This window comes from Piliocolobus tephrosceles, chromosome 6, assembly GCF_002776525.5.
Source record: "Piliocolobus tephrosceles isolate RC106 chromosome 6, ASM277652v3, whole genome shotgun sequence".
Classification (NCBI taxonomy): Eukaryota; Metazoa; Chordata; class Mammalia; order Primates; family Cercopithecidae; genus Piliocolobus; species Piliocolobus tephrosceles.
In genome coordinates, this window is record NC_045439.1 from 72,202,123 (window position 1) to 72,212,408 (window position 10,286).

A 10,286-nucleotide genomic window follows, 5' to 3' on the forward strand; every position below is an offset into this window, starting at 1 on the left:
TCACACCATTCTCCTGCCTCAGCCTCCCAAGTAACCGGGACTACAGGTGCCTGCCACCACACCTGGCTAATTTTTGTATTTTCAGTAGAGCGGGGTTTCACTGTGTTAGCCAGGGTGGTCTCGATCTCCCGACCTCGTGATCTGCCCGTCTCGGCCTCCCAAAGTGCTGGGATTACAGGCGTGAGCCACCATGCCTGGCCATATCGTACATTTATAAGTTGGATTTCCACTGTGCATTATCATGTGTCTTCTAACACCTGGAACAGAAATGAAGAATTTCCCACACTGTTCACATTTATATTGCTTCTCTCCCTATGGTTTGTATCTTGAGTGAGCTAGGATGCGCCTATTAAGGAGGGAATGACGTACAAAGGCTTTTCCACAAATATTGCGTTCACATTGTTTTTATCCAGCAGAAATATTCTCATTCAGATCAAGATCTTGAATTTGGCTGACAACTTCTCCATCATACTGACTACTTTCTTTGCTTTCACACAGTCTGTGTACCATATGATTTCTGTTAAAAAAAGATAGGCACATTATTATTGATTGATTTAATAATTTTCTACTTATTAATAAGTCTTGGGCTTACACTGCTACCAATACCAGGGAAAATGTATTTTTTTTTTTTTTTTTTTTGCCATGACTCAATTATTTGATAGTAAATCGGTTACTACTGAAAACACAGCTACCACCTGCATGGCTTTGACCAAAATAGTAACATTCATATACACAATTTTGTAGTACTATTTTCAAGTAAACTGTTTTCCAAACACTGACTGCTACACTGAAGTACGTTACATTTTGGGTGAAATTTTTCTAAAAAGAAACAAATTTCAAGTGACTCTTATTTGTTTTGATTGCTTGTTTTTAAGTTCATGACATGCTAAGATTCCTTCAGAGGACTTTATTTCTTCTTCTCAGTGCAAATTATCTTATATCTTTCCCAGGTTTTTCAAAGTGATCTTCAATATTCTGGTCTTTCCGTTTGTTTCCTAAAACACAGACCCACAAAATTATCACGAATTAATACAAACTATAGAAACATTACTAGATTTAATGTTCATTGTACACAGTGCCCATGCCTGAGTTCTTCACCAAATCATTCCCTTGCCACATTCCTAATCACAAATAGTACTGATGATACGGAAATACTTCTGTAATTAAGTGAAATGTGTTGTCATTCTCACCTACAGAAGAGAGGTTCCTGCAGATTTCCTGCATCACTTCTATGCAGAGATTCTTCTGAGAAGAATCTAGCCAAGTCCGTTCCTCCTGGGTAAAGTTCACAGCCACAAACTCAAAAGTCATGGAGTCCTAGAACATTCCAAACATGTGGATAGAAGGATGGGTGAGACTGACAGCACTGGGAATTTATACTCAATTCATAAGCTGTTTACATGCTTCTAAAATTTCCAAGCATTTATTCTGTGACTCGATTGTCACAACTCTTACTCTGTTCACACATACTCCCTCCCACACAGCAGTATTAATGCTAGAATTGAACTATTCAAAAAGGCAACAGCAAAGTAGAAACACCTATCTCATTAGAGAATCCAGGGAGTAAGATGTGCTGCTAGGAGTTACCTTTTAACTTCACTTTGTACATTTCTAGTATCTGCCATAATAAAGTCCTACCTGATGTTCATAAGTGAGTTAATGTTATCAGTCCTGAGACTACTTATTCTTAAAAACGCCTGCTCGCAAAGTTCCATCTTTATTTGTATTAGTAACTTACAGTTTGAAAGGGATTCTACCAACCCAAGTAATAAGAATGACTCACTGCATCTAAATGGCTTATGCAATATATTTGCCAAAACTTTTTCTGCTGAAGGTCTATTATTTTGTGTCACTGCAGTGGCGCTTAGGGAACCAGCCACCAAAACACAGTCTGAACACTAAGTGTTCAATGAGTTTCCCTGGTAGACAATATTTTACATGTGCTGTCAGTTGTTAACTGGGGCGTTGAGCTCATTCCATGTGATTACACCAAGAGAGAATAGGCTTATTAAATTTAATTGAGAAGTAAATAAAACCAATAATTGATATTTGACAATACTAATACAATAATTTTTAAAATTTCTATTGTGCAATGTCAAGGCAGAAAGGAATAAGAGGAAGTATGACACATGTTTTTTAAAATGACATTAATGTCACCACTTCCAGATGCTAATCCTATGAAATCACGTAAATTCCCAAATCAGGTTGTTTTAGGTAAGAAAGACTACTTTTTCATACGAAGTAAAAATGACAAATGTCTAATGCGTTTTCGTCATCTAAAAAAGAGTGACGGCTTGTCTAACATACTTCTAAGATTTTCAAATGAAAGTATTCAGGACAGCAAAGTACTATCAGAGAGATAGGCAAGCAGATCACGGAAAAAAAAGTCTTAATGACCCAGCATTTATATGGAAAGTTGATGAATGATAGAGTAGGCACTGTAGAATAGAAAAAGAAATCACATGAACTTTAAAATATGAGGCAAACCAGGCTGGCATCTACTTGAGAAAATGCATTGCATTCTTCTCTATTCCATGAACCATAATCAACTTATTTTATATCAAATATGAAAGATAGAACTAGAACACTTTCAGAAGTCACATGAAGATTCTTTTTTTTTTTTTATAAAGGATTAGGCAGAATTTTTTTTAGGTAAGAAAAAAGTGATAAAGGAACAGACAAACTCAAACATATTAAAATTTATGGAATAAAAAGAAAATAGAGTGGGCCGGGCATGGTGGCTCACGCCTGTAATCCCAGCACCTTGGGAGGCTGAGGCGGGCAATCACCTGACATCAGGAGGTTGAGATCAGCCTGGACAACATGGCAAAACCCTGTCTTTTTGTTGTTTGTTTGTTTGTTTTTTGAGACAGAGTCTCACATTGTCACTTGGGCTGGGGTGCAGTGGCAAGACTTGGCTCACTGCAACCTCCACCTCCCGGGTTCAAGCAATTCTCTTGCCTCGGCTTCCCAAGTAGCTGGGATTACAGTGCCTGCCACCAGGCTCAGCTAATTTTTTTGTTTTTTTAGTAGAGACAGGGTTTCACCATGTTGGCCAGGCTGGTCTGGAACTTCTGACATCGTGATCTGCCCACCTTGGCCTCCCAAAGTGCTGGGATTACAGGCATGAGCCACCGTGCCAGGCCTAAAACCCCATGTTTACTAAAAATACAAAAATTAGCTGGGTGTGGTGGTGGGTGCCTATAATCCCAGTTACTCAGGAGACTGACACAGGAGAATCACTTGAACCTGGGAGGTGGAGGTTGCAATAAGTAGAGATGGCTCCACTGCACTCCAGCCGGGCTACAAAGCAAGACAGCATCTCCAAAAAAACAAACAAACAACAACAAAAAACCCTCAGATATCCAGATAAGAGGATACAGATGTCCCCACTGTCATAAATTCTTCACCATGCTACAAGTGGGAAACTGACATTTTGGTGAATCTTTGTAAATGATCAATTTATCTATCACACTTTTATTTCACCAGTAGCATTGACAAAGCTAAGTCCTACAATTCCATTTGAAATTACCCTTAAAAAGAACAGACCTTTAAAACTTACTACACTCACTCTGGGGAAGAAATAAATACGAATTTGCAGCAAATAAAATACATCATTTTACCTTGCCTCTTTGGAAATAGTATTTTTATCTTTCAAGCTGTACTGACAAAATGTATCTTACAGTCAATGAAAGCCTGAAACTCAAATAAATGGACAAGCGTTTTCAAGGTAACAAACTCAGGGAGAGGTAGTGCTGACTCCAACACAGACCTTTCTAAGTGTCACGGCAGGCCATTCTATCCCTCAGGACACCAATCCCTGAGTAAAGCACTCAGTGACCACCTAGGAGGCACTAGCACTGCTCTTTGTCCTCCTGTGTGCCTTAAGTGTATTTTAATATTCAGGTTCTTGCACATCCTCTCTGGGGTGGGTTTTCCTTGTCCTTTGGGACAGTTTTTCTCTCTTCACAAGTCTGAGACAATCTAGAGAGCAGAAATCATTTCTGCCTTTTCCTCTCAATATCAGCATCCCATTAGCAGACCATCAATGTGTCTCCAAGGAATAAAAACTCCAGCTGGAGGAACTGTTTTAATGACCTAAGTTTAATGACATTATGTTGTATTGTCTATTTATTTTAATGTCCTAAAATTTTAATGACCCTAAGGGGTCACCATTTTAGATGAAATTATACCAGGAGATTCCTCTAAGGCCAAGAGCATCCAGCTGCTACCCTGAGAGACTCTACCCCCTACTTCACGCTGTCCTTGGGGATGAGATGATGCCGGGGCTGATACTCACTAGACCCTCCAATAGACATGGCCACTGTGAGTATCCTGGGTCATCCCCCAGACAGTTCTAAAATGCCAGGACTAGGAAAAGACAGGAGGGTGGCTGAGAACACAACACCCTGTAAAGTTTTCATGGGGGCACCTCAACCTGAAGACATTTTGGTAATATGCACACTTAGGAAAGGTGAAAAGAAGAGAGGCACAAAGATTTTTTTTTACAGTAGAGTGTCAGATGATTTATTCTCCACTTTCCTCTCATGTAAAATGTTTGGAAACAGAAAAATATTATGGCCAAGGTGGCTCATGCCTGTATTCTCAGTGCCTTAGGAGGCCGAGGCGGGCAATCAATTAAGGTCAGGAGTTCAAAACCAATCAACCAACATTCCGAAATCCTGTCTCCACTAAAAATACGAAAATTAGCTGGACGTGGTGGTGGGCGCCTATAAGCCCAGCTACTTGGGAGGCTGAGACAGGAGAATCGCTTGAACCCGGGAGTCAGAGGTTACAGTGAGTTGAGACTGTGCCATTACACTCCAGTCTGGCGACAGGGCGAGACTCCGTCTCAAAATATATATATATATATATATATATATATATATATACATATATGTCTATATATAATACACATTTAAAAGTATTACATGTAGATAGTACTTGAAGTCATGGGACTGACTGTAGGTAGAAACAAGAGAAGGCAAGGACAATTTTTATATTTATATATAATTATATAAAATTAATATACATAATTATAATATATAGATATATCATATAGGCTGGGCACAGTGGCTTACGCCTGTTATCCCAGCAATTTGGGAGGCTGAGGTTGGCAGATCACCAGAGGTCGGGAGTTCAAGACTAGCCTGACCAACATGGAGAAACCCCCCCATCTCTACTAAAAATACAAAATTAACCAGACGTGGTGGTGTATGCCTGTAATCCCAGCTACTCAGGAGACTGAGGCAGGAAAATCACTTGAACCCGGGTGGTGGTTGCAGTGAGCCCAGATCGCATCATTGCACTCCAGCCTGGGTGACAAGGGTTAAACTCCGTCTCAAAATAAATAAATAAATAAATAAAACAAAAAAAATTATTTCTAAATATATAATACATAGATGTATATATAAATATACATTTATTATGAATGTATTAATATATACAATATGTTTATTTCTGAGACAGAGTCTGGCTCTGTCACCCAGGCTGGAGTGTCGTGGCATTATCATAGCTCATTGGAGCCTTGAACAGATGACTCAAGCGATCCTCCCACCTCAGCCTCCTGAGTGGCTAGGAATGCATGCCCACACCACCACGCCTAGCTAATTTTAAAATTTTTTGTAGAGACAGGGTCTTCCTTTCTTGCCTAAGCTGGCCTTGAACTCCTGGGCTCAAGTGATCTTCCTGCCTCAGGCTTCCAATGTGTTAGACGTGGGCCATTGCATCTGGTTTAATGCACTTTTTAATTTGCGCGTTTATATTATTTAATATTTTTAAGTACTGAATGTGTTGAACAACCAACGTGTAGAATTCCTGAACAATGGATGGTCAACTCTCATGTCTTGGTTCAAATCGCCCCAGCACACCATGGCTAGAAACCTTTCAGCCAACTTCCACTTCTGTCTCCCAGGGCAGGACAATGTCACTTGGCCAATCCCCACTAAGAGGGACTCTGGAAAGGCAAGAAATTATTCTGTTCTCAATAATGGAATGTGACCAGGGAGAAGGCAGCTGGGAAGACCAGCTGGGCCCTCCAACCAGCAGCGCCCACTATCGACCAACTGTCCTAGAGCTACACCGTGCTGGGCATTTGGGACACTGTTATGAGCAAGAGTTTCCATTTTTCTTCTCATGGGACCTTCATGCTAGTGGCAAGAGACAATTTTTTTTTTCTTTTTTTTGGAGACAGAGTTTTGTTCTTGTCACTCAGGCTGGAGTTCAATGGTGTAATCTCGGCTCACTGCAACCTCTACCTCCTGGATTCAAGCAATTCTCCTGCCTCAGCATTCCGAGTAGCTGGGATTACAGGTATGCACCACCACGTCTAGCTGATTTTTGTATTTTTAGTAGAAATGGGGCTTCACCATGTTGGCCAGGCTGGTCTGGAACTCCTGAGCCACTGCACCCAGCCAAGGGGGAGATTTTAAATCAATAAGTATAATTGTGATGAATGCCAGAAAGAAGTATGTGTGTGATGGGGAGGGGACCTAAGTTATTGTCTCATATTTTAACACTTTCATAGACAATAACTAAAAACTTAGAAGCTTGAAACAACACAGACCTTTAAGCCAATTTTGGCAAGCTAGGAGTTGAGCACATTTTAGTGGGTCCTGTGCTTGGGATCTCACGCTAAGCAACTGGGCTGCATCCTCATCTGAGGCTCAACCAGGGCAGAATCCATTTCCAGGTCTGCTGAGGTTATTGGCAGAATTCATTTCCTCGGACCCTCTTGGCAAGGGTCCAGCTTTTTGCTTCCTTGCCTACGGGGCCCCTCCAAAGGTCCTTTCTCAGCACAGCATCTCCCTCCTGCAGCACCTGCAGGCAAAACCTCTCTCTCCAGTGTGCAAAGGTGATGCACTCTGACAGTGACATCCCATTGCTTTTGCCAGGCTCCATGGGTTAAAAGACAGTCACCGGTTTTGCTCGTACCCAAGGTCAGGAAGACTACACAAGGGCATAGGTCATTGGGGGGTCAGTCACTTTGGGATGTGGCTGCCACAACTGAATTTGGTGAGACTTTAAGGGTTGGTAGGAGCTGGCCAGGTACAGGGGTGAGGGTGTGTCAGGCAGGGGTGAGGGCATGGAGGGGGATGCAAAGGCCTGCACCCTAGAATGTCCTTTCACTCCCTGAGGTTTTGTTCTCCTGATCCCTGAGTACATCCCAGAACACGGTGGGGCCTTAGCAGGGGAGAGGTAGGGAAGCATGTGTTGTTCATCCGGGGACCTTGTTAGGCAAATCAGGTTAGGGGCCAGGCTTTCAGTGGTGGGTGCGAGTGTGGGAGTGATGAGTGTGTAGGTGTGTATGGGAAGAGCGATGTTTTGGCCCATGGAAAATTTTAGATGCTTTCCTGTGTCCAGCCGGGGCTTTGGGAAAGGTCAGGGCTGGGCATCTGACTGGGATGGATGTCTTTGGCAGGCAGCAGAGCACGTGGATGGTTTGTGAAGCCGAAAAGGGCATGAGATTTCCTGTGGCAGTGCCCACTGCAAATGGAAGGGCATTTGGCCTCAGCCCAGACATATACAAGTTGGGCAGAGAAGGGGGTGGGTCCCCGGTACCCACAGAGGAGCAGCTATGGAGGTACAGGGAAACCAAGGGTGTGGGGGCACATGATGCAGGAAGCTCAAATAAGATGAGGAAAGAGGTTTTAAGGACGATCAGGGCTGTGGACAGTGGTTCATGCCCATAATCCCAACATTTTGGGAGGCTGAGACGAGAGGATAGCTTGAGGCCAGGAATTTGCGACCAGCCTGGGCAACATAGGGAGACCCCATTTCTATAAATAAATGCATGGGCAACATAGGGAGACCCCATTTCTATAAATAAATGCATTAGTACTTGGCATTTCAGGTGGGGAACAGCAAACACATGAGAGCTCTGAGGCAGGAAAGGGAAGTGATTAGTGCTTGCTCCTGGTTCCTTTATCAGACCTTAAAGAGATGCAGAGACATTTCAGGTACTCCTTGGCCGAGCTCCTTCAGGGAAGGCCTAAGTTCGCTTCTACTTCCCATCTATTACTTTTTTTTTTTTTGGAGATAGAGTCTCACTCTTTCACCCAGGCTGGAGTGCATGCTGTGGCAGGATCTCAGCTCACTGTAACCTCCACCTCCTGGGTTCAAATGATTCTCCTGCCTCAGCCTTCCTAGTAGCTGGGACCACAGGTACATGTCATCACGATCGGCTAAGTTTTTGTATTCTTAGTAGAGACGGGGTTTCATCTTGTTGACCAGGCTGGTTTCGAACTCCTGGCCTCAAGTGATCCACCTGCCTCAGCCCCACAAAGTGCTGGGATTACAGGGGCAAGTCACCGCGCCCGGCCCTACTTCACTCCTAAGGCCCACCATACGTGCTTCCAAATGTTTGCTGAATGACAAGGTGAACGAGTGAATGGGACTACGTGACTTCGGGCAGCAGGCAATCCTATTCCTTGGACCTCAGTTTCCCTTTTTGGAAAGCAAGCCTGTCTCTCGCTCTCTGCCCTAAAAGCCTGAGTTCTGGGCTTGAGATGAGCGCGTCCTGTAGAGGAGACTCCAGGTGGAAGTTGAGCTTGGTCTTCTAGGAGGCCAGGATATGGCCAGCTCTGGGATCGGATCCGGTCCTCCCGCGGAACCCCGTACACCCAGTCCCAGCGCCGCCCCGCCCAACCTCCCTTTGTTCCCCCAAGCCCCGCCCCTCCGCACAGCTCCTTCCCCATTGGCCGGGGAGCGGGCCCTGAGCGCCCGGCTCCGCTGGGGGTGGGGCCGCGGGCTGCGGGTGGGGTCCTGTGCGCCTGCCCGGTGTGTGTCCCCGCCGCAGCCCCGAGCCAGCTGCAGCTCCTTGATCGGAGCCGGATCCTGAGCGGGAAACACGGGCTGAAGCGGCCGCGGCGGCGGCGCCCACGCCCCGGGGCTCCATTGTTGAGGCTGACTCGGCTCTGTCGGCGGCTCAGCTGCGCTCCAGTCGGCCCAGGCACCGCGGGGAGGAGCAAGCGCTGCCAGGCGGCGGCCTGAGGTGAGATGGCTCGACTGGTGAGGGGGTCTCTGCCCCGGGCATGGCGGCTACGAGCTGGGCCCCGCAGGGTCCGGGGTCAGGATCCGGGGTCTGTGCGCCTGGGCTTTGTCTCGGCCTCGGGTGGCACCAGGGGCTACGCACCTGCTGCGATACCGCGTGGGCCCGCGCGGGGTCCTGGTCGCCCTGCGGGTGGGGGCCGGTCCCCACTGCTCCCCGGCTCCTCCCGTCTGCCGCGGAGGGGACTGCATGGACCCGGGCGCTGGCTTCTGCCCGGTTCCCCCGCGGCGTGGTTGGTCCCCGCGTGCGGCAGAGGGGGCCCTGCGAGGACTCACTCGTGGGGCGGGACCGCGTCACCGCGAGGGGGAGACTCCGCCGCCCTCCCTGGCAGTGAGACTGCTTCGCCAGACTCACCGAGGGGACTGCGAGGACCCTCATACTAGGGGGTCCGTGACTCTGGGTGGGGGCTCTTTCCCGGCCCCACATAACGGCTGAGTGTTTTGTCACCTATCTAGGTGGCTGCATGGACCCGCGCGCGTGGGTCCTGGCCGTCCTGCTAGTGGGGCTGTGCGCCGCCCCGTGGCTCGTCTGGGTGGACCCCGCCAGAGAAGCGGGTGTAGTGGGGGTCTGTGTGCGGGGGAAGTGGTTGGTGCGGGCGCACTGCCCCGGCCCCGTGATTTATCCTCTCACATCCCCGGCCGGAGGAAGCCAGAGGTGCGGGCCTACAGCTGTCGCGCAGCTGCGGCACCGACCTCTGCCCTGGCCGGGGGGTCCCGGGGGGCGAGGGGCTGTCACTGCGCATCCCACCGCCGCGCTTCCTGCTCTGGCCCGGGGCTGGGCTCTGATTGGAGGGAGCAGGGCCCTTCTGCCGGGCGCTTCTTGATTTCTTCCGTTAGTAATGGGAAGAAAAAAAAATCTGAAAGGCAGATTGAACTTTGTAGCTCTCAGCGCCTGGAGAGTGGAAGAAACTCTCCCAAGAATTTGGCGGGCTGGAAAGTGCGTTTCAAGCAGGAGCATCCACACCCACGGAATGAGGCCAAGGCAGTTACAGTTAGAGGTCAGATTTATGAGGGGAGAGCAACGGTGAGGTCCGTGGGTGGGGAGACTCCCACCTCAGCTTGATGGGAAGACCTGATGCTGCCCCTCAGACGCTGTATTTCTCAACCACCAAAGAAAGTGGAATCACTCCTTAGTGAATGCTTTCATCAAACTTTTGAAACACCTGTAATGTCCCAGGAAGCAAAATCGAACTGGACAGTTTTCCCCTTTTAAGAGTGTTAAATGTCCCGGAGACAAA

At 46.9% G+C, this 10,286-nt stretch overlaps 1 pseudogene; it reads right to left on the minus strand.

Moving 5' to 3' along the window:
• Positions 1-8,896, minus strand: part of LOC111527692 — a 40,706-nt pseudogene extending 31,810 nt beyond the window's left edge.
• Positions 8,897-10,286: the final 1,390 nt, after the last annotated feature.